Source organism: Dermacentor andersoni, chromosome 11, assembly GCF_023375885.2.
Source record: "Dermacentor andersoni chromosome 11, qqDerAnde1_hic_scaffold, whole genome shotgun sequence".
Classification (NCBI taxonomy): Eukaryota; Metazoa; Arthropoda; class Arachnida; order Ixodida; family Ixodidae; genus Dermacentor; species Dermacentor andersoni.
Window position 1 is genome coordinate 49,375,578 of NC_092824.1, and position 20,615 is coordinate 49,396,192.

The 20,615-nt window shown below is 43.9% G+C and overlaps 1 protein-coding gene and 1 long non-coding RNA gene across 3 annotated transcripts in view; one reads left to right on the forward strand and one right to left on the reverse strand.

Annotated features, from left to right (window-relative positions):
• LOC126517967 (multiple PDZ domain protein-like) overlaps positions 1-20,615 on the reverse strand; it is a 301,027-nt gene that overhangs the window by 53,803 nt on the left and 226,609 nt on the right. The window lies entirely within an intron of this gene.
• LOC126517976 (uncharacterized) lies at positions 1,989-6,495 on the forward strand. Its single transcript, XR_008609618.2, has 2 exons — positions 1,989-3,926; positions 6,428-6,495. It is a non-coding gene; the product is annotated as an uncharacterized lncRNA (long non-coding RNA).

The window sequence follows — 20,615 nt, forward strand, 5'->3', positions numbered from 1 at the left end:
ACCCTTTGTCACAATGCTCGGTCTCAGTCAAGGAGTTTCTTGGATAAAAGAGCATTTCTGTGTTTCCACAACTCTTTTATTCCCACGATATCTTAATCTGGTTTGCTTATTCCTTTTACTAAAACTGAAGCTGAGGACATAAGTCATCATTATGCAGTATCGACATCATCCAATGAGCCATGACACATCAGTTATGCTCACTGCCAGGAGACAGCGTCCAACAATGACCACCAAACTTCCAGACATAACTGTAACTACAACATTAACTAGATTTAAGAAAACAAGGTGGACTTGTGAACACACTCCAGTATACTGCTGGTCCAGGTACAGTTTTATTACTTTTTTTATTAGACCTCGAAGGTTCTACCCACTCTCATGATGTTTGCAGCAACAGCAATAGCTCTCGTGTCTATCAAGGGTGTCATTGGCTATATATATATATATATATATATATATATATATATATATATATATATATATATATATATGTATGTATCACAACCACATTCACACATTGCATACACTACCATAAAAAATTGCAAAGTGAACATGAACATTAAAGAGAGGCAGGGAGGCCCACAGCTAACCCCAGTGGTCACTTGACATCATTTTCATGCATTTTCAAGCAAAACTCATTCTCTCCTACTAGCCGCAGCAATAGCTGCCTGGAAAATCACACGCGCACAAGATTTCCTGTTAGCGAGTGAAACCACTGCTGGATGTGACAGCTTCTATTGTCTTCACAACAGATACTGATAAGGAGGTCAGTGGCCACTGACATCCACAGCTATCTGTGATAGGGCAATCTGCATGTCTGCGTCACACTTTATCAGCATTGCCGACAGCACATTTTCACAGGCCATGCCAACACTCTTTTTTAACACAATGGGTTCTGTCGTTTATTCTATGTCAAACCAGCACACAAGGCAAAAGTTTACCATGGAGTGAGAAGAAATTTGCTTTCCTGTTTGATGATGAGGCCGTATGAGTCTTACTGAAATACAATATTGTTTGATATATTTGATGCGACATGAGTGACTCTAGCCCGTTAATTATCATGCGTGGCTGTGAAAATACAGGTCATTCCAGTACTGCGGAAGCGATATATCTGCAAAAAGTCCACAGGGGAGGTGAAAAGTTCTTATTGCTTAAGGTTGCAAGTATGTTAGCCACCTGCCTGGAGCTCAAGAAAAGTACAAAAATGCATAGCCCACTGGTGTATCATCAGATGTTGCACAACCAACTCCAAAAGCAATGGCACACTGGATGTGCTAATGACAATGCTGGAGTAATAAAGTAATTTAATGATAATTTAGTCATAAACAATGTCCCTTCAGTAACTGTAACCAGTCTGATGGCAAGATAAAATTTAGAAAATGTGCCGGCAACTAATGTAGTGCAGGGATAATTGAAGACTCCAGGTGAGGCATTCATTCTGCAGTCGACTCAAGTAACTTAAGCTGTCGATAATTGTTAATGCAACTACCCTTCTTTGGTGCCTTCGCCCCATTTCGTGGTTGGTGGTCGGTTGTCGGACTTGTTGGTGGTATCAGGTTCCACGTTCACCCTCGCTACAAATGTGCCAATGCAACGAGCGTGAGCGCTTCACACAGCTGAGCTGCTGGCCTTATTTTGTAGCCGAACAGCAACTAATACAGCTTCTGGAGATTCAAGTGCTGTCCACTTACACTAACACTACAAATGTGCTTGCTGGCAAACAGTTCGGTTCTCCACAGGATTATGCAATGAAATAACAAACGTCACTTAAGTATCCTCACTACAACAAACACACGCAGTAAGTGCATCATCCCTTTACCAAAGCGAATAGCTTTATGAAAGTGTTCAGCTGTTCGCTTACACTGACAATCCTTGTTGGTGGTTTCGGCACACAATTTTTTTTACGATGTAGTTTGTTTCGCTCAACATAACTGCGGGGGTTTCCCCAGAGACAGCTGCGCCATGCAGCAAGACAACGAGGGGCAGCGCAGCTGCCCTGTGTGGCTGAGACTTGGCTGCACGGCCAAGCGTAAGGGTGGCAGGCTCGGGCCTGGCACTTGAGCCTGACAAGTGCGCACCACCTGCTGTCGAGGTACAGCTGCACTTAGCTTACAAAAAAACCCGTTACCTTTCAGTAAGAAAGGCCTGTGCCGCAATGAAAACAAACCAAACTGGCTAATAAGAAAACGAAAACACCTCCCTTACACGAGGAAATGTATGCCAACATCGAATCGGCCTGAAATAAGCCGAGTGCAACCCCTCTTTCCTTTGAATTTGCACTTTTGTTCAGGCAAGGCTGCTGGGAGCTCAACATCGCAATATCAAAGAGAGGGACAGCACATGTGCGCTACAAAGTTGCATTGGTAATTTTAACAAGCAAAGGTAAGCAAGAAAATAAAATCTTATGTTTGCCTTAAGAATGTGATCCTGAAAGAATGAAGTTATACTGTGTAAATAACAGCAGTCATTTGGTGAAAAAAAAAAGACAGGCCTTTGCATAAGAGAAACCACAAATCTATTGCATGGACAAACGCTTTGTGCGCAATATTGCTTTCATGGGTCTTCAAGAGGTTAGCGGAACAAAAACAAAGAAAAGGAAGCAATCAGCAACTATAAGAAGCACACAGTAAGTCATTATTGACACATACTTTAACACCATCAGCTTTCATGTGGTGGCAAAATGTGATTTCTTCAACACCACATTTGCAAAGAAATTGTCAAAGATCCGAAAATCAATACAGAAATTCATACAGGAGCTAAAATTTCAGACAGAGCTTAGGAGCTGCAGTGACGTTTTATGGGTGGAAGAAAAAAATTGCATGTGAACTAATCTTACAAGTGTCAGTCCAGCCTGATGGCTTCAAGTGACGTTCTTAATAGCACGAACGATAAAGCCAAGCAATAACAATAGTGCACATCTCTAATTTGAAAGCGAGGCTGTGTGTATATATATAGATATATATGTATATACCACATTACAAAATCTTAACCATTCTCCCCTTCGGCTGTTATTCCAAACATCTACAGGAATGCACCTCGTGACATAGACACCGACATGACAATTGGAGACATAAGCACTTGCACACTGCCCTACAACAAGTGGCTCAGTTGAAAAATATGCAGCGCTTGCTAAAGTGTTAAGCTGGTGCATGCAGTGCGTGGAATGCAACTGCATACCCAACTCCCATCCCAAAACATGACCAGATGCAGCAAAGCACTAAACGAAACAGTAAAAAAAAAAACAATAAAATAACACTTCCAACCTTTCCTTTCCGTTACTCCGCCAAGGGACTTCAAGGAACCATGATTGTTAAGCCTAAACCAGATCGTGTAGATTGCCTTCATCGCACTCGGAGTGGGTGCAAAACAAAAGACGACACTGTCTGTCACCTCCCCCCACTGCCAGGCTTTGCACGCGGCACGCATGCTTTGTCGGCGGCAGGTGTTGTGGCCACCAGACGTGCAGAAAGAGTGGAGAAGGGGAGAGAGAGAAAAACAGATGGAAGAGCAAAAAATGACAGATGAATTGAAGAAGAGAGGTAAATCCACCTGCAGCGAGGGCATAGAAAGGGCCTAACACAACACAAATGGCAGAGACGAGAGTGAATAACCCAGCACTGAAGGAAGACAAAGAAGAAAGAAAAAAAGAGAGATAGACAATGAAACTGGAGAATGTCAAAATGCAATGTGAGGCCACCTGTGTGACAGGAAGAGCGAGGAAAAGAAACAAAGAAAAAGGGACAGGCTGGACGTACAAGGCTACAAAGTTGACGCAGAATGAACGAAAAGCAACACCCTGCTCCTGTGGCTCGCGTGTGGTGGAAAAATTTTCAGAAGCCCCCTCCGCTGGCAAATCTTCTACGCCTCTGCTTTGATATGAGGAACAGAGCCACCTTTTGCATAACAGCTGCACTCCAAGGTAAACATATGTGCATGGCCACAATTCCTTTTTTGCTGTCTGAAAATTTCAACAAAGTGTAATCGCAAGATCTATGCCATTCTGTCGCTGAACAGGAGGTCACGGGTTCAGTTCTCAGCCACGGCAGCCATGTTCTGATGGGGGTGAAATACAAGAACCCTCCTGTACTTGGGTTTAGGTGCACGTTAAAGAGCCCCAGGTGGTTGAAAATTAATCAAGATTGAACACCTCGCTAAAGTGTCTCTCATAGCCTGTGCATTGCTTTGGGCCATTCAACACCCACAATTCGATTTGGCACCTGCTAGATTCTTTTGCTAACAAAATGCTGTCATTAGACACAGTGCTCTAAACAAATCTCATTCCAAGTTACTGTTTGCATTCACGACTTCTACAAAAAGGCTTCTATCAAGGGCACTTGGCTGACACGGACGACTGGAGTGACAAGTAATGATCGAGATTGCAAGAAATGGACGTCTTGTATAGAGCTTTGTGTGCAACGCCCATTGCCCTGCTAATGTGCCAAGCTCCCTCACCGTGACTCCACAGCTGCTACAATAATGAGCACTCAGCCTGATGTGTAATGTAGCTAACGTGTTATTGTGAGGCTGTATATGCTAGGCATGGTCAGCAGAGATGGTGGTGACATCTGGTGACAGCGTGCTGAACTTAAAGCATGAGGACTTGTAGTGCCACGAGTGCTTCTGTTGTTGGAGGAAGCAAGTGTACTGAAACAGGCACAGTCTCTGTGAAGGCATCTTTAGCTTACTGTTTAAACGAGAAGAGCTGGGTAACATAAGAATTTCACTTTATGGTTGCATGAACGCAGCATCAGAATGTGTCCCCACAAGCATTTGTCGAGGTCTTTCACATCACTATGCTATGGTAACAGTGATGCATACATGTTAAGCTAAAGCTGTCTCAAGCCTTCTCACTAACTTACTTTGGCCAGAGAGTGCACGCTATTCTAACACTGTATGCATCCTCTCAATTTATACCTTTGCACAATGGGCACAGTCAGTGGGAGAAATCCACAACTGATGCGTGCTGAGATTTATATCTAAAGATACTACTGCATTTAAAACAGAAAGGCTGAGTACTCACAAGACAGCTTGCAAAAATAGTGCGGTCAGTCTACTCTCATTAGCCCATGTGGAGACTGGCCGAAATCAGCACATGCCATATTTTCAGCAAAGAGCTTATTTCGTGATGGTGCTGCTTATGTTAAAAAATTACTTTGAAGCTGAATTACATTCTCTAAAAGCGGTGAATCAGCAAACGGTGTTAGTAGCTCCATGATGGTATAAGTTTCGATCGTCTTTCTGGATGAGGTGATAAGTGGGTGAACAAAGGAAGCCCGATTCTGAAACCTATATTTCAACAAAGAAATTTGTCTTTGTCAAGAAGAAAAGTCTCTCATGAAGTCAATTCTGTCAGGAAAACTTTGCAGTGTCCTGTCTTTGTCCTGCAGACAAGTCTGTCACAAAGGCGTCTTTTCTTTGCCATGAAGACAATTTCGTTGCAGCAACAAAGGGACTTGTTTACGCAACAAAAACAATTATGTCCTCTTGTCGAATCAATGTCCACAGCAAGATTTTGCTTACTAACCCACTATCCACTTCGAACTTTACACAGCCTTCTAAATGGATTCAGTTGAATGTGACATGAGAAACAATTGAACGAACTACAGGTCAAGTTAAAAATGCAAAATAGGTATTGCCTATTTGGGTAAGTCATGTGCAAAGAAACCTTTATTCTAAAACTCTTCATAATTACTTTCCAAGGAAAGTTTGTGGCTCTGATGTAGTATGCGCTGCTGGCTCGCCTTTGATTGACATAGCACACCACCGCATGCTGCTGCGAGCCTTCATGACCACACAAAAACAGTCTTGTTGTGTTTGAATTTCTTTTGAGGTGTATTATTTTGCAGCACAGCTGCTACGTAAATGAAAGAAAAGTGGTCTTTTTCTGACCTCACAGCAGAGAATTACATAATAACTTAACATACGCATATTGAATCTAGCCATCTCAGTTATTATGATGACACCATTTGCGTCTCCTCGGTGCCGATAACTCTTAGGGTTTGTCATATTGTACAGTGCTTTTTTTTAGCAGCTAGTGGCTCTCAAATAGCAAAAGGTTTTCTTTATTTAAGCAGAATAGAGATATTTGAGAAAAACTTGTTTATCTGAACAAATGACTGAAAAACTTACACTGAACAAATGACAGAAAAAGCCTTCACACGCCACCTTCATAACCCACAATCATCATTCCACCTTGACCCTGTTTTCCCAGACAGGTCTACAATCAGCAAAGCCTTGCGCATCTCTCAATCTTCTTCAGCAGATATTCATTCACAAAGATGCATTCATTCACAATGAGAAAGGCACAAACATGCATCCAAGTGTAAAAATATTCAGTACAGTAACAGGTCTCTCACTTAGACAATGAATGAAGGACAGCTGTCGAAAGCATGTCGCACTTCAGGCCACGCCAATTGTTTCAAAAACACAGGTGGGACTCTTCACTGTCATGGCTGAGTGGATGCCAAGGTGGAAAAAATAAACAGCATTGCACTGAGAGCCTCAAATAGTCTCCCTGCCGTCAGGACATACAAAGTAACCAGCGATGCAGCATCAAAACTGCAAGACCCCAGCTGGCACAGCTCATAGCATGGAACAACTGCCAAAATGAAGTGGTGTCCAACACAAGCTTTGCTTTTATTTTTGTTTTTGCTACCCTCCAGCTTCAATGTGTCTTCTGTCCTGTGATTGTGGTAATGTACAACTTTGGTTTCTTGCTTTGATTTTGTGTTTTATGCATGGCAGTTTATCACATTTACATATTCTCTCATTACTGACTGGTGCAAAACGTGCTCGAGTAATGTAACCCCAGAGAGATTTTTAGACAAATGAATGAATGAATGAGAAGTGGGAGGAAGGAAGGGAAGCAAGCAAAACATGCTTTGTGTGGCCAAATCTGTGCAGTGTAGTCAAAGCTAAGAATCAGATCAGAAGATCACAAATGAGTATCGAGAGAATATGACCAGTGCTTGCGCTAATCCTGTCAAATCCTGTCTAATACTGTGCAAGACACCATCTGGATGAAAGGATCACTGATGGTTTAACAATGCATAAAGAGCCCAATGCGAAACTGGTTAAGCCCTTTTCCTGGTTCTCATTACTGATTTCTTGACATGATCCTGATGTTGACGGAATTGTACTACTTTAGTGAGGTGGTGTATAGATCATCATTCATGGCACTGGCAGCCTATCTTTGTACATTGCCGGAGTAAGCATTCACCCGCTGATCGTCAGTCACGCCTGTTTTGCATAAAACAAACCTGCTTTATGCCCAACAATTTTCTGTCCTCACCATGGCGTCCAAATCTTTGCTTTGACTACAGGAACAATATTAGCATTCTATCCAGTAGGATTCGCAGTGCTTTGTCCAACATCACTTGCAGGAAACATCCAGAGCAACATGCCGGCAATCTGTGCGTCACTGTCCATATGAACTCGAGCTCTGAATGTGGCCTGCCAACACGTGACAGCACTCTGGAGTGGCCCATCTTGAGGCCAGGGCAAAGTAGAGACTTGTAGCCCACATCCTGCCTGATGGACAGGTCTTTTATAGGCTTCCAGGCTTTCAGGAGAACGAAAAACGAAATGTCACATTATGCTCTCTAGCAGGCCCCCTAGATCCAATTTCTCGCCCAGAGTGGTGCACCTGTGCAGCAATCTAGTTTTCAGCACCTCTGGATTACGACCGCTTTTGTTTTGTATTTGATATTCCATCGAGTTTTCCACTTTGTACCTCCAGCTTCCCCTTACCTCTCCGACCTCTAAGCTTCTTGGTCTTTTTCATCTGCCAGAGTGTGCAAAAAAAAGAAGAGGTTGCCTTGTAGGGCACATTTTTTTGGTGCTTGCACTCCACTGACTTCCTGAATGCTCAGTTCCTTAGGCGCATCAGCTTGTGGAGTGAAAATCCCCGGGTTCCAAACCACACGATGTGCCTTTATTTCATCAATGCTTCATTTATATGATGTCATTGCGAAAGATGAAGTTGAAGAGAAGCAACAACAGAGTGAAGTGTTGACTTTCAAACGAAGTTTATCCAAAAAATTTGTGAGGATGTGATGACCTTTCCCTCACTCTACTTGGCAATAAAAATATGTGACACAATGACAACATTAATTGCATTGTCTTAGAGTTCGTGTTCAATGGAATTTCACCGAGAAATAAATCAACCTCAGCTTCAATTACAAGAGATCCTGTGGACAGCAGCACACAGCAAGTTGCTATAAGAGTGCCCATTATTTGTAACATTGTGACAACTCTAAGTGCCAAAAAGATGTATTTCATATGCAACAAAGGCACCTTAGAAGCTGCTTTACTTTAAGGACTCCAAATAGACAAACAAGCAAACAAAAATTTAAAGTAAAGAGGTATAATTGGCAGACAGAAAAAGCCAGCGTCTGCAAAACCAAATCCTCGGCTCATTCACAGCCAAGCCAATTCTGGGCTAGGAATCCATGGCAGCCCTGCGCTGTGGCTGCCGCGGCTGTTTGGCTCGCCTCCTTGGAATAACAAACAGGCCAGAGGCTATAAAAGCATCACCCCACCCCTGGACTCCCTTCTGACCCCTGGAGCTGCTGTTTTAAATGCCAACAAACAAAGACACCACCGGAGGCCAGGCACCGTCCAGTCACACTTTATACAGGGGGGTCAGCAAAGCAGCAATAAACACCTCAGTGCTCCCCGCTTCCTGTTATAGAGGAGATGCCAGCGTGAGCTTAGAGCACTCAAGGGGCTTTCATTGGTGCCAACTGGGGGCATTTCAGGTCGGTTTCAGCAACCGCAGCATGGAACAAACGTGCTTGCGAGAGCTTTTTCTCTGCATAGGTAGCATCACATGCTTTGTGTGGGAGCAGCCTCCACATTTTGTCGCTAACAACAGAAGCACAAACTAGGATGCTAACCGCTCACCTAGACCACAAAAAAATGAGGTTAAAGGGACCCTAAGACATCTTTTCTTGAAACCTGAGCAATATGTAAGAGTGGCCTAATGCCTTTCAAGGAATATATTCCTGAATAGCTTTTCAAAGTAGACAATATTGACTTGAGATATAACGAGTACAATTACTAATTTCCTTGTTCTCCCTCAACTCATTGGTTCCTCTCAGCTGAGGTGCCATCAATAGCAATACACTACCTACCACTCCTTGCATGCCTTTTATTCTTTCTGCAGTTTGCTTAAAGTAACCCTTAAAGGTCCATGCCTGACATGTGCCTGAAAGCGACAAAGGAGCATTGAGAGGACAGGTTGAATGCAATATTATTCACCACCGCTTCCCAGTTTGCTAAAGGATCAAAGGGGTGCACATGCGTGCTGCGAGCTTTCGCTTGGAAGTAACTCATGGTCATAAACAATTACCAAACGGCTGGCATATATGGGCTGTCGCACTGGCTGTGACATCATTGGTGGCAGCAAAAGAAAAGGCACCTCGAACGCCGCAGGCAAGACCAAGCAATCTATTATGTGGGATTGTAGACTTGATGCTGCGTGCAGCGGAATAGTATTTGGCCCACATGTTCACGGCAGCATTGTCTATACACCAGGAAAATTTTTTTGCCTTGTTAACTAAGTGTTTCAGTCCCCTTAAGCATCTAATGCCTTCAGTTGTGTAATGTCATGTTCAGAGGTGATGACAGGCTGCACTTAACATCACTATGTGCCACGATGACAAAAGTGTTGCATAACTGTAAAGTTCCTTTATAGCTTGAGAATCTTTGCAGTAATATCAAGTGCTAATTTTCACAGGAGATAGTTCCATAGGAAACACTTTCACAGGAAATAGCACTCATTGCTGCTTCAACAGTTGACAAAGTAAGCTTAACGGGTGGCATGCAGTCCCAAGAGGCTCATCCTTGATATGTTCGTGCCTGCAGATGATTACACTGAGTTCCCTGCCAAACTTTTTTTGCAAGGGATGTGAAATATTGTCATGTGGTGGTGACATTGAAGAACACAGTAGCAATACTGTGAACTACAAAACTAACTTTTATTGGGCGAACCTGTGCCCACAAGGCAGGCTACACTTATAGCACAACGATAGCGGCGAACACGGTCGGCAATCGTCGAAAATCTGATCAACGGGTCAAGCGCGTCGGCTTTTATACATCAATCGTCGAATGTTCCAGACTAATCGTTGGAACCCGCGTGTCTTCCACAAAGTTCTACACCATTCACGTCACACGATGAAATCACATAACACAAGGTTCGGCGACAACAGACAGCGGATAGAAGCATCGATAACATTCAATAAACTTCGGATACATGCAGGCGCGTCCTGTGCTGCGTGATAACATTTGTTAAGCGGTGAAACGTGGTCACCCAAGAAAGATAAACATGTACACGTATCAATATATTGATAGATGCATATTGCGTGTTTCTTGTGGCTGATGCATGCAGGCACCCCAACGAAGACGACGAACACTCTCTGGCCCTCGAGCTGTCGGCTGAACTGGCCAGCGCTGCTGTTAAAGGGAATCTTCTCACGAATATTTCCAAAACAAGAAGCTTTTAAATACATCTGGTATCACATTCCAATAACAGGTTGCATTCCAAGGCTGTGGAGATACTCAGCTTTCTTCCAGATCCTGTGAACTGCGATCCTTCCTGGTTGACTGTGCTGCATGCTATTTAACCAAACAACGGTTTTTGGCACTTGGCAGACCACCTTGGCAGTAAAAACTAAACATAAAAGGTATGATGTCGCTAGGCTTTCTTCGAGTCTTGGGAGGTTAACAAAGTTTTGAAATATACTTTAAAAGTGGCAGAGAATTCAGCAAGCTGATGGAAAATAAAGACCAGGCCGTCTTTCAAATGAAACTGTAGAGGCTTCCTGCTTGCAAGTACGAGAATAGTATCTGGCTAAGATGAGATGTTTATGAAAATATTATCTAGCAACAAGGAAGGTTTACTTAACATCTCCAAAATGGGTTGCAGGGCAATCTATCGCTGCAAGAGTTCATGATACTACAGTAAAGGCGCTTTTGCCAAGTGAAAATTATTAATGTACTAGAAGCTAATGCAATAATTGTTATTTGGATAATTAATTAGAATGAAGTATACTGTATTTATTTATATTTAATTATGTTTTTATATTAATTATAATTAACTGAAGTTATTGTATTATTGTACCATTTACAGGGCGTGGGTTCTGCAAAAAAGTTGAATTATTTAACCTTTTGTGCCCACAGCCAGTAAACTATAGAATAATATGTTCTTCACACAGACTAGAAATCCAAAGCTACAAAAATATTCAGCTTTCGCATTGATTCTACTGTCCACAAACTTTTGTCATGCACTGTACACTTCGTTGCTTGAGAAAAGGGGAGCATATATATCATCCCAGTTTTTTCAGTGCTCCACATTGAGCCATATTTTGTGTACTAATGCGGGTGTTTAACAGAGTTGAATATCGCTGATATTGTATAGTGATTTTGTATAATGAATTGTGCTGTCTGCTGCTGGGTGAATGGGAAGACAGGCCATTCAAGCTGCTGTGGATGTAGCTTATTTCCTGTCTTCCTCATCACAATCTGTACAAACAGTGTACATTTTTGTGTGAAATAAAATATGTCCTAACCTAAGCTAGCCTAAGCCTTTTTATGCCCCAAACACATGCCAACTTACTAAACATAAATGCCCTCTGGACAACATAAGTTCTACGTTCAGCAGCCTTTACAGCCCACTCACAGAGTGCAAGCAGCATGTACAGCTATAAGCTAAAATCGTTGCTTCTGCAAACGAGTCAATAACATATTTTCAGCTGTTATAGCTTTAGTGAGGCATCAACTTGTCTGCATGTTTTTGTATTGGCAACAGAGAGAGAAAAAAAAAAAAATAATATGCTGAAGGGATACTTTCTACGGTAATCATGGTAGAAGAAGCTGGAGGCCATGATGGTATTAGTGAGTAAAATGCAATGTTTGATAGCACTGTCATGGACCGTATGAGATAGCAGTCATAGGAGTGCTAGTGTCATGCTGTCCGAATTTCCTTGTTGTCGCCTTCATTGTCAGTCACTGTCACCCAGTAGACATAGCCCTGTTTGGCTGCACCTATGGCTTCGCTTCAAATGGCTTTGCTTCAAATGGCTCCAACAATCTTTATTTTACTTAAATCATGTGATGTCAAAAGAGCTGTTTGTTTTGGTAGTGGTTTGTTTTGATGCTGCCCTTTCATGGTGTCGTGAAGGCGGAGAGCAGGCAGGACATGTACTGACATGGCAGGAATGACTGACAGGTTTTGTGATTGCGAGAGCCACACTTCGAAGTGGACAAGCATGCGAGCAAGTCACAGCTGTCACTGTTGTAGGTGTGCCATACTGTGCCAACAAATCTGTCACCTGCAGGCGAAGTCACTTGCAGTATCGAACCACATTCCCAATGTATTGAGCACAAAACTGTAATGCCATAAATGCTGCCACACACTTGACCTTCCACAAAACTTGCCACTTTGTGCAAAAATGAGAAGCTGAATGTCGCCTCTACAATATATATAGAAAAAGAAAAAAAAGAAACCTAGCATGTACGCACTCATGTAATAGTCATACATAGAACTTTGCATTAGACATATTTCTCTAAAATGTTTTTTTTTTTAGTTACACGACGAATAGGGGCATGACCCTAACCCTTGGGGTGTGAACGAAGACATTTTTAGCGATGAAAGCAAGAAACCCAGCTGAGCCATAGCTCTTTGTCAAATATACAGATGCACTTTCTATTTGTTGCTGTTTTATCACTAGGTTGCAACCACAGTCTCAAAGAAATCAAGTGTCGCTGCCGAGATCTGTATTTGCTCGTCAAAGGATATTGCAAACTTGATGCAGGAATATATTTTTTGGCCAGATACGCCTTCAGACAGAGGCATGACTTACAATATGCTCTCTTTTTTCCACAAACACTAAATAATTGCAATAACACAATAAGCAGTGAAGCCATACAACATACCATCTCCTCTTTTGTGCCTTAGAGCAATGATTTTGTTTCTGCCGATACCATTTACTGTATTGCATTGATTAGTGCCTGCTATATCTCATCCTCTTATTTGTTTTTTTCCGTGGTTGTTGCTGCTGCTTTGTGCTATTACCATACTATGTTTTTATTTCTACCCTGCTAAAACCCCCCATGGAAACTGCCCAATGTGAACAAATAAAACAGACCAAAAAGGAGGAATATTAACATTGAAGAAAACAATTTTTATATGTAAACACTTATACTTCCTTACTCAGTATACTAAAAAGAAAGGGTACCCTCGCATCTTCCTAAGCACAAAAGCACGGACCCAGCAGAAACTCGAGAGTGCCTTTTGAACCGGCCAATATAAAGCGGCTTTCAAAGCAACTTGGAAGACCAGAAAAGATGCTCAAGTGAAGAGACCTGCTAAGATGCACAGGAGCCAAGAAAAACAGGACCTAAGCAGCGGTTGTTGACTTACTTTTCATTAGATAACCATAGTCGTAAGTGACCACCCTGAATAAAGAAATCCAAATACTAAATGGTAAAGGTAGGCGGCATAAGTCTAGTTCTAGAAATGCTTGTGCTGTTTATATGCATTCAGGCACATTTCTGAAAGCCAAAATATAGCTAAAATATGTCTCAAATTTGCTAATGCCTATACAGAATCTTCTTCTTTGCAAAGAACTGAAAGGTGCGTACGCAGTGCAGTTTAATGCTACCTTAATGCTTTTAATCTTACATTACACAAGCCTGTGGGGCTTAAAGCCGGGTTGATTACAGGAACAAGATATCCAACCATGGTTGACGAGCTGTGTGGATGATGTTTAGTTACGAAATGGATAATGAAAACAAAACAAAACATGAAAGCTGAAATAATAGAAAGAAAGACCCACATAGCAACCAACATACATCATTACGGACCAGGTTTCTATTTTATGCGATTCAAACGTGAAGAAGCAAGCTACATCAAAGCGTTACATATCCAATAACTCCCTTTCACTGCGCTAACAGAAAGCTAAACATGTTTTTAAAGCCCATGTAATTGATGCTGCAATTTGATACAGTAGAAGTGAGGTCAGAGTTGCCATGGGTAAAATATGGAAAACAGTGAAAGTAATAAAAAAATGTAATAATAAATTACCTGTTGCAGCAAATGCCTTTTATGAGCTCTAGAGACTGAAAATTGCAAAGCCATTTAACTTTTTGGACAGCAGCCACATGCAAGCATTGTAAAGAGCACGTGTGAGTGCTCTTCTTTGTTTCCTGTCAATTCACCCTAGCCCAGTGGCTGTCTCAGATGACATATGCATAGTAAAAAAAATAAAATATTGAGCAGGAAATAAGCTGCTATTATGACGAACAAACAAAATAGAAAACAGAAAGCCTGCCTTTCCTCCCCTCCCCCCCAAAAAATCAAAAGTGATCAAAATCAGAACCACAATGAATAAATGGCCAATGAACCAGAACAAATAAAACACGATCAAGCCTCTAACGATGTGTAAACTTAACGAACCGTACATCATGGCTCTTCAATGCAGAATAATGCAGAATGTGCACCGAATACAAAGTATTACAGGAACAGGAACTTCACTTGCATCTGTTCTTTCCTTTTTTTCTTGTTGTTTGCCTATGCAGTGCTGGTTTTGCCTTGTGTCTCGATACCATAAACCTCTATATTTTCTATCTTTATCGTTAGCTGGTAGTGCTAGCTAACTGCTCAAATGAAGCAGCACAAAAGTGCAACTGAACATAAAGAACACAAGAGGCAGGATCACCTGTGCCAAATGTAATACCAGCCACAATGATGCTAGACCTAATCTACCACTGTGGGAGCCAAACCCAACCCCACCAGAGACAAGTGCATATATATCCTGATCCGCTGACTATGCGCCGAGTGTGCATTCTCTGAACAAGATTGACTGCACCGATGTTGCTCAAATCAATCAGACAGGAGATGGCCTAGCCCATCCTTTTCCTCTAACAGTTGCATACAGCATGTTGCAAGGTAAGGAGGAAAGGAGCTCGATAACACTTTTCCTGCAATGCTTGGTAGGTGTGCGGTGTAGCTGCTCACCGTAGCGTTAAAAATGCAGGTCGCTGCAAATGCATGTATAAACTGTCTACAACACTGCAAGACCTTTGTTTCAGGACAATGCAAGCTGCACTGCTTTCTCGGTTACATGTGAACATAATAGTTCCTGCAAAGGTATTAGAATACTATTACCGTTATAAGCATGTTCCAATAATTCCTGAAATCTCAGCAGCAGATTGTGCAAACAGAGAGGCGCAAGCTACCCAGTGTACTTGCAAGTTTTTGGCCATTTGTACCCATATTCAGACAGAGATGGCACTAAGCTCCATTCTCATTCTTTTAGGGGCGCAACAACAAGATGCATGACGACATGTAATGATAGAACTGCACTCCAAGGCAGTGCCTAGGTTTATTTATGATTGCACTGGTGAAATAAAAATAAGCTCACTGCTACAAATCAAATGCTGCTAACCTACATAAGCCTAGTTAACAGAGATGTGATCCCTCCTTCTTTTTTCCATGGAAGTGGAGAAAGTGACTGTTTGCTGGACAAGCATGAGAAGTGCACAGTTGTCTTTTGTATCAAACATAGTCTGCTATGAAAGCTAGAATGCACTTGCCATATTTGCATGTATGCCTAACAGTATAGCGAAGCTCATAATCCAGCTTAGTGCACTGCATTTGTAAAGGTGGGCATAATGTACTTACTAGAAAGGCCCACCACAGGCCTCCGCTCGAGGAAATTTATACGCTTACGAAAAACAGGCACGAAGTTGTTTTAGATGCTGTAGCATGAGAAAACACGATGCGACGCGAAAAGTCATGCATGGCTTACGATTTCATGTAGAAAGTACAAAAGCATCTCGTTTGGGCCTCATGAAAACGGTTCATTGTGAACGTCTTCCTTCGGGCAGACGTCTGTGCGATTACTACTTAGTAATGGCATAGTAACATGTTCTTGGTGAGGAAGGAAAAAAAAAAGGAAATTTTACGCAATTGCAAGGAACGTAATGAACGACCACAGGGATATGGCAGAAAGACGAAAACACGTGGGACAACAAAACGGTTAATAGAAAACACACGAGGTATGTTAGCGGTGGCACAATCACGGCGCCGCGCCCGATGACAACGCCCACGAAGCGAACTTTCTTTTCTTTCTTTCTTTTTTTTGTTTATGTTTTGTTCCTGCGCTAGCGTCCGGAATTGCTCCCGCCGCTGTTGCCGACGCTGACGAGACCGAGCGTCCGGCCGACCACAGAGCTACGTCCAGTCGATGCCGGGCGGGGGCGGAGCGCTAGCGACACACAGTCACCGGCACTACTCTTGGGCGCGCCTCCTCGCCACCCGGCGTCGCCCTCTCCCTTCCACTTTCTCGCTCCCGACTCGCGCGTCGCCTCCACGACGCCGCAAGGCGAGGCGCGCGTAGCCCCGTCGCAACCTCTTGGCCCGCTGCTCCCTCGCCGCGACGGTGCACGATCGAGCGGCGAAGACCAATCGAATTCGGCAAGTGCCCCCCCCCCCCACCCCCCACGCGCGCTGCCGCGGCTTATTCCTTCGTTCTTCCGTTTCGCCCAACACCGTGCAGTGCAGCACGAAGGCTAGGGCGCTAGCCAATCAGCAGACAGAGAGCCTCTTGCGCGTTCTCGGAAGGGAGAAGGGATCGCCCATTGTGCGCTGCTAATCCTTCCGTGTAGCTTCCGTGCAGTTGGCGTCGCGCGACAGCAGGCGGCCAAATGGAGGATCCCTCCTTCTGGACCTTCTGTCCTGCTTTGGCGAAGCTCCCCGCGGGTTTGGCCGCACTGCGTGGAATTGGCGAGGCAGAGTGCGGAGGCTGCCGTGCTCGGTATCTTTTTAGGCGACCAAGGACGATCGACGGGATGGCGAGGGTGTGGGGGGGGAGGGAGGTGGGCGTGCAGACGACGCGCGCGGCGTCCCTCGAAGCCGCGCTGCAAGTACGTAACCGAGTTTTTCCTCACTTGGCCGGACGCGCGCTCTCTGGGGACGGAGGGAAAAAAACGGAAAACTGAGAAGAGAGAAAGAAAGGCAGCGGCGGGAAGTTGTGCGGCGCGGCATGTCTCACGGCACGACGTCGAACGCGCGGATCGCAGCGGCGAGCCACATAATTGAGACGTGGGGTAAAAGTTCGAAGGACCCGAGCAAAAAGAAAAAAGGAAAGAAAGGGGAGGGGGCAGTCTGAAACTCTTCAATTTAGTTTCGCTAGTGGCCACAACAAATGACAATTCTCATATGGACCGTCAAGCTTTAAAAAAAAAAAAAAACGATTCATCCCTCTTTAAGAGGAATTGGCCATAACAGGAAAGTGAAACGTGCATTCCAAGAAGCAATGGCACTTTTTGTTTCGGCTGCGTCCTTTTCAATTTTCAACCACCGTTTTGCAATCCATAGCGAAACACGTATCAAAATAACATCAACTGCCGGTGGCGCGGAACCAACAATACCCACACTGCATGCACGCCAAGAGAGCGGAAATCTGGGCTTGCCGGTGATGCATAATTGGATGTACAGTGCGGGAACATGAGACGGACACACCACAAGCGCTGTACCCCGTCCACTCCATGCCCATCTCGTGTTCAGCGCTCCACGTCCAATTATGCGCATAGTACTCTTTATAGCAGACGATGAACGGCCGCGTGGTCCCCCAGGTCGCTTCGTATATACTGCTTCTCCGATGACGCAGTACGCATACGACGTTGTTTTTCTGTCTTTATTTATTTTTCCGGTAGAACGAGGTAATTAAGTAACGACGCTGTATCCTACTGAACGATGTCGACCAAAAAAAGAAAACAGGTTATTCCACCACGAAGAATTACAATAGGGTTGTTAATAGCATTTGTATCCTTAACCTACATGGGTAACTTTAGATCCACAACATAAAAATCAACAAAAATTGCACCGACGATTACGATACTCACTAATGCGGAATTCGTGGGCAGCTGTGTACGTGTGTTTTTACTTCGCGATAGATTGGCTGGCGCGCGGACAACCTGTCTCGTGCGGCACGTTGCAAACGGAGCGATGTGTGGTGCGACTGCCTCGCTAATCGGGAGATCGCGAGAAGCGGCGCGCGGGCGACGAGTGGACGCGATTCACAGCAGCCGCCGCCGCAGACAGCTACCTCCGCTCATGCAGCGCTTTGTTTCCATACAGACGATGCGCGCTACTCTGGCGCCATCTCGTGGGCAGCGTCGCCGCAAAGCGCGTCTTGCGCGGCACTGCGCTGTTCTCGCGCGTTCTCCATACCCTCCTCCTCCGCTGTCCTCCTCGCACTCTCTTCGCTATGGCAGTCTCATTTCACGCTGTGCTGCGCGTTCACTTCACTCCTTCGCTCGATTTCGAGGAACAACGCCGACGCTCCTCGCAGGTAAGAGCTGTGCTCTAAAGAGAAATATAATCCAAGGCAAAAAATAGCTCGTTTAATTAAGGTACGTGCATGCTTCAAAGTGATGTCATAATGATGACACAATGTGTGTAAGTTATTTTTTAACAAAGCAGCGTATTTCATGTTCTTGCCCCGACAAACGATATAGAGAGCGTTTACTGTATACACTGGGAGTTCTTGGAAAGTTTTGTTTACTTTCAGCCTAGTACCTCGTGTAGGTGTGAGAGAAACTGATGAAAAAAAATGGCTTGTACATGACAGTAATCTGCAGATGAAGAAATAAGAAACTGCGTTGTATAGTCCCTGCTGCAACCATCATCAGACCCTGCTACGAAATTTCAGCGCAAGCAAATCATTTCAGTAAGTTCTAACTCTTTCTTTGTTTACACTCTGTATACTACTCTACTCGAAAGCATATATATGATCGCTGCCAATAGCAGTATACGGCTGTAAATTTGGGCCAGTACGTCGTACATTGCACAGTTGCGTTATACATTCTTTCTGCTGATCATCTCATTAACACGCGTGTATACAAAACTGTATCAACAAATCGTCAGAAATAAAAGGTCGTTAGTTTGCGCTGCGTGTTGTGTGTGTTCCGTCCCATTTTAAAGCAATATTTCTGTGAAAAACAGCGCGTTTAAATTATTAAAAAAAAAGAAAAAACATTACCTGTGGGGTTTCACGTGCCAAAACCATGATCTGGTTATGATTTATGAGGCACGCCGTGCTGGGGGACACTAGATTATAGTTTTGCAACACCCTGGAGTCCTCTTTATAAAGTGCAACCTAAATGTAAGTACACGAGCGTTTCTTTTTATTTTTGCATTACACTTCCATGGAAATGCTGCCCACCAACGTTGGGATCGAACCCACGACATCGGGCTCAGCAGCTCAACGCCCACTAAGCAAGCTACCGCGACGAGTACATGGGGCGTGCTTATCCGATTAAGACAATGGCAGCACTGTCCATGTGGCAGAAATGTCCGAGAAAGCCGCGACCGCGCTGATCCGGGAACTATTCCGACAATACGTAAGGCCTCGAATGAAACGCAAATGCGTTTAAATGCATTATATAGCTTCTTAGCTGCATCGTAGCAACCGGTCACAGCAACGCTGGAGGCGGCACGTTTGGTGACTGCTTTTGAGCAGAGTGCACAGCCCTTATTGACTTGTACCATGAGCTAAAACGTTGAAAAGCTGCAATGCAAAATTTTTTTTTTTCGTCGCGAAGAGCCACTGAACACACACTGTTCAAGAATTTACACCCTTAAGGGTGCGCAATGAGGCGTAAAACGCTCTTGGCGCACCTTTAGTGGCTCGTATAGGGCATAACCTTGAAAGAAAATACCCGAGGTCCACTTTTATTATTCAGTGCCGCAGAACAGCATCCGCTCAAAAACAGTGTACACCCTCTGAGGAGTAACTTGTCCAAAAACAATACTCGTCATCCGTCTTGCTCAAGTTTTCTTTCCTAAAAAAAAAAAAAAAGCACTCTGCGTTCGCTACATTTTGGTCAAGAAATACGCTACGTCATGCTGATAACGCGCCAGTCGTTGGTGACCAGAAATTACCATGTTTATTCGAATATCGGTCTACTTCTTTTAATTTTTTGAAAACGTTACCCAAAATAAGCTATACCGACCTATATTCGGGAACAAAGCTATATAGCAATAGTACCGAGCTAACGCAGTTCCGTCGTTCCGCACGCCGTACATTCCGTATGAAAATTACCTAGACTCACTTTAAAGGGCCCCTCACCAGGTCTGGCCATCCTGAGCTGGCAAGCGCAGAGCGTACAATGCGCTCTAACAATCGTGTCTGCAAAGCATTACATCGCTACGCGCCGCGGAAAGGTATGAAAATTCAATCCGAACGCCGTTTTCCCTTCTCGCGGCGACCGCGTTCCAAGCCGGACGGTGACGTACTCGTGTCCCTGCACCTACGTACTCGTGTCCGCAGTGTGACGACGCTCGCAGTGACACGTGACTTCGAGAATAACTCAAGGCAACGTCAGTTATTTGTGTGATCTGTTTGTTGCTTGAATTGACGAATTGAAGTTTAGAGAATGAATAAAACACACAAACGGAATTTCTGCATGTTTCTTTTGTTTGTTTTACTTCGCACCAAAGCAAGAGAGACGTAGTTCCGCTTTGTCTGCTTGTTTCCTCGGTCATGCGGTCACGTGCGCAGGTACCGAAACTATGCCATATTCTACCGTGTTCCAGCGCGTGATCATGC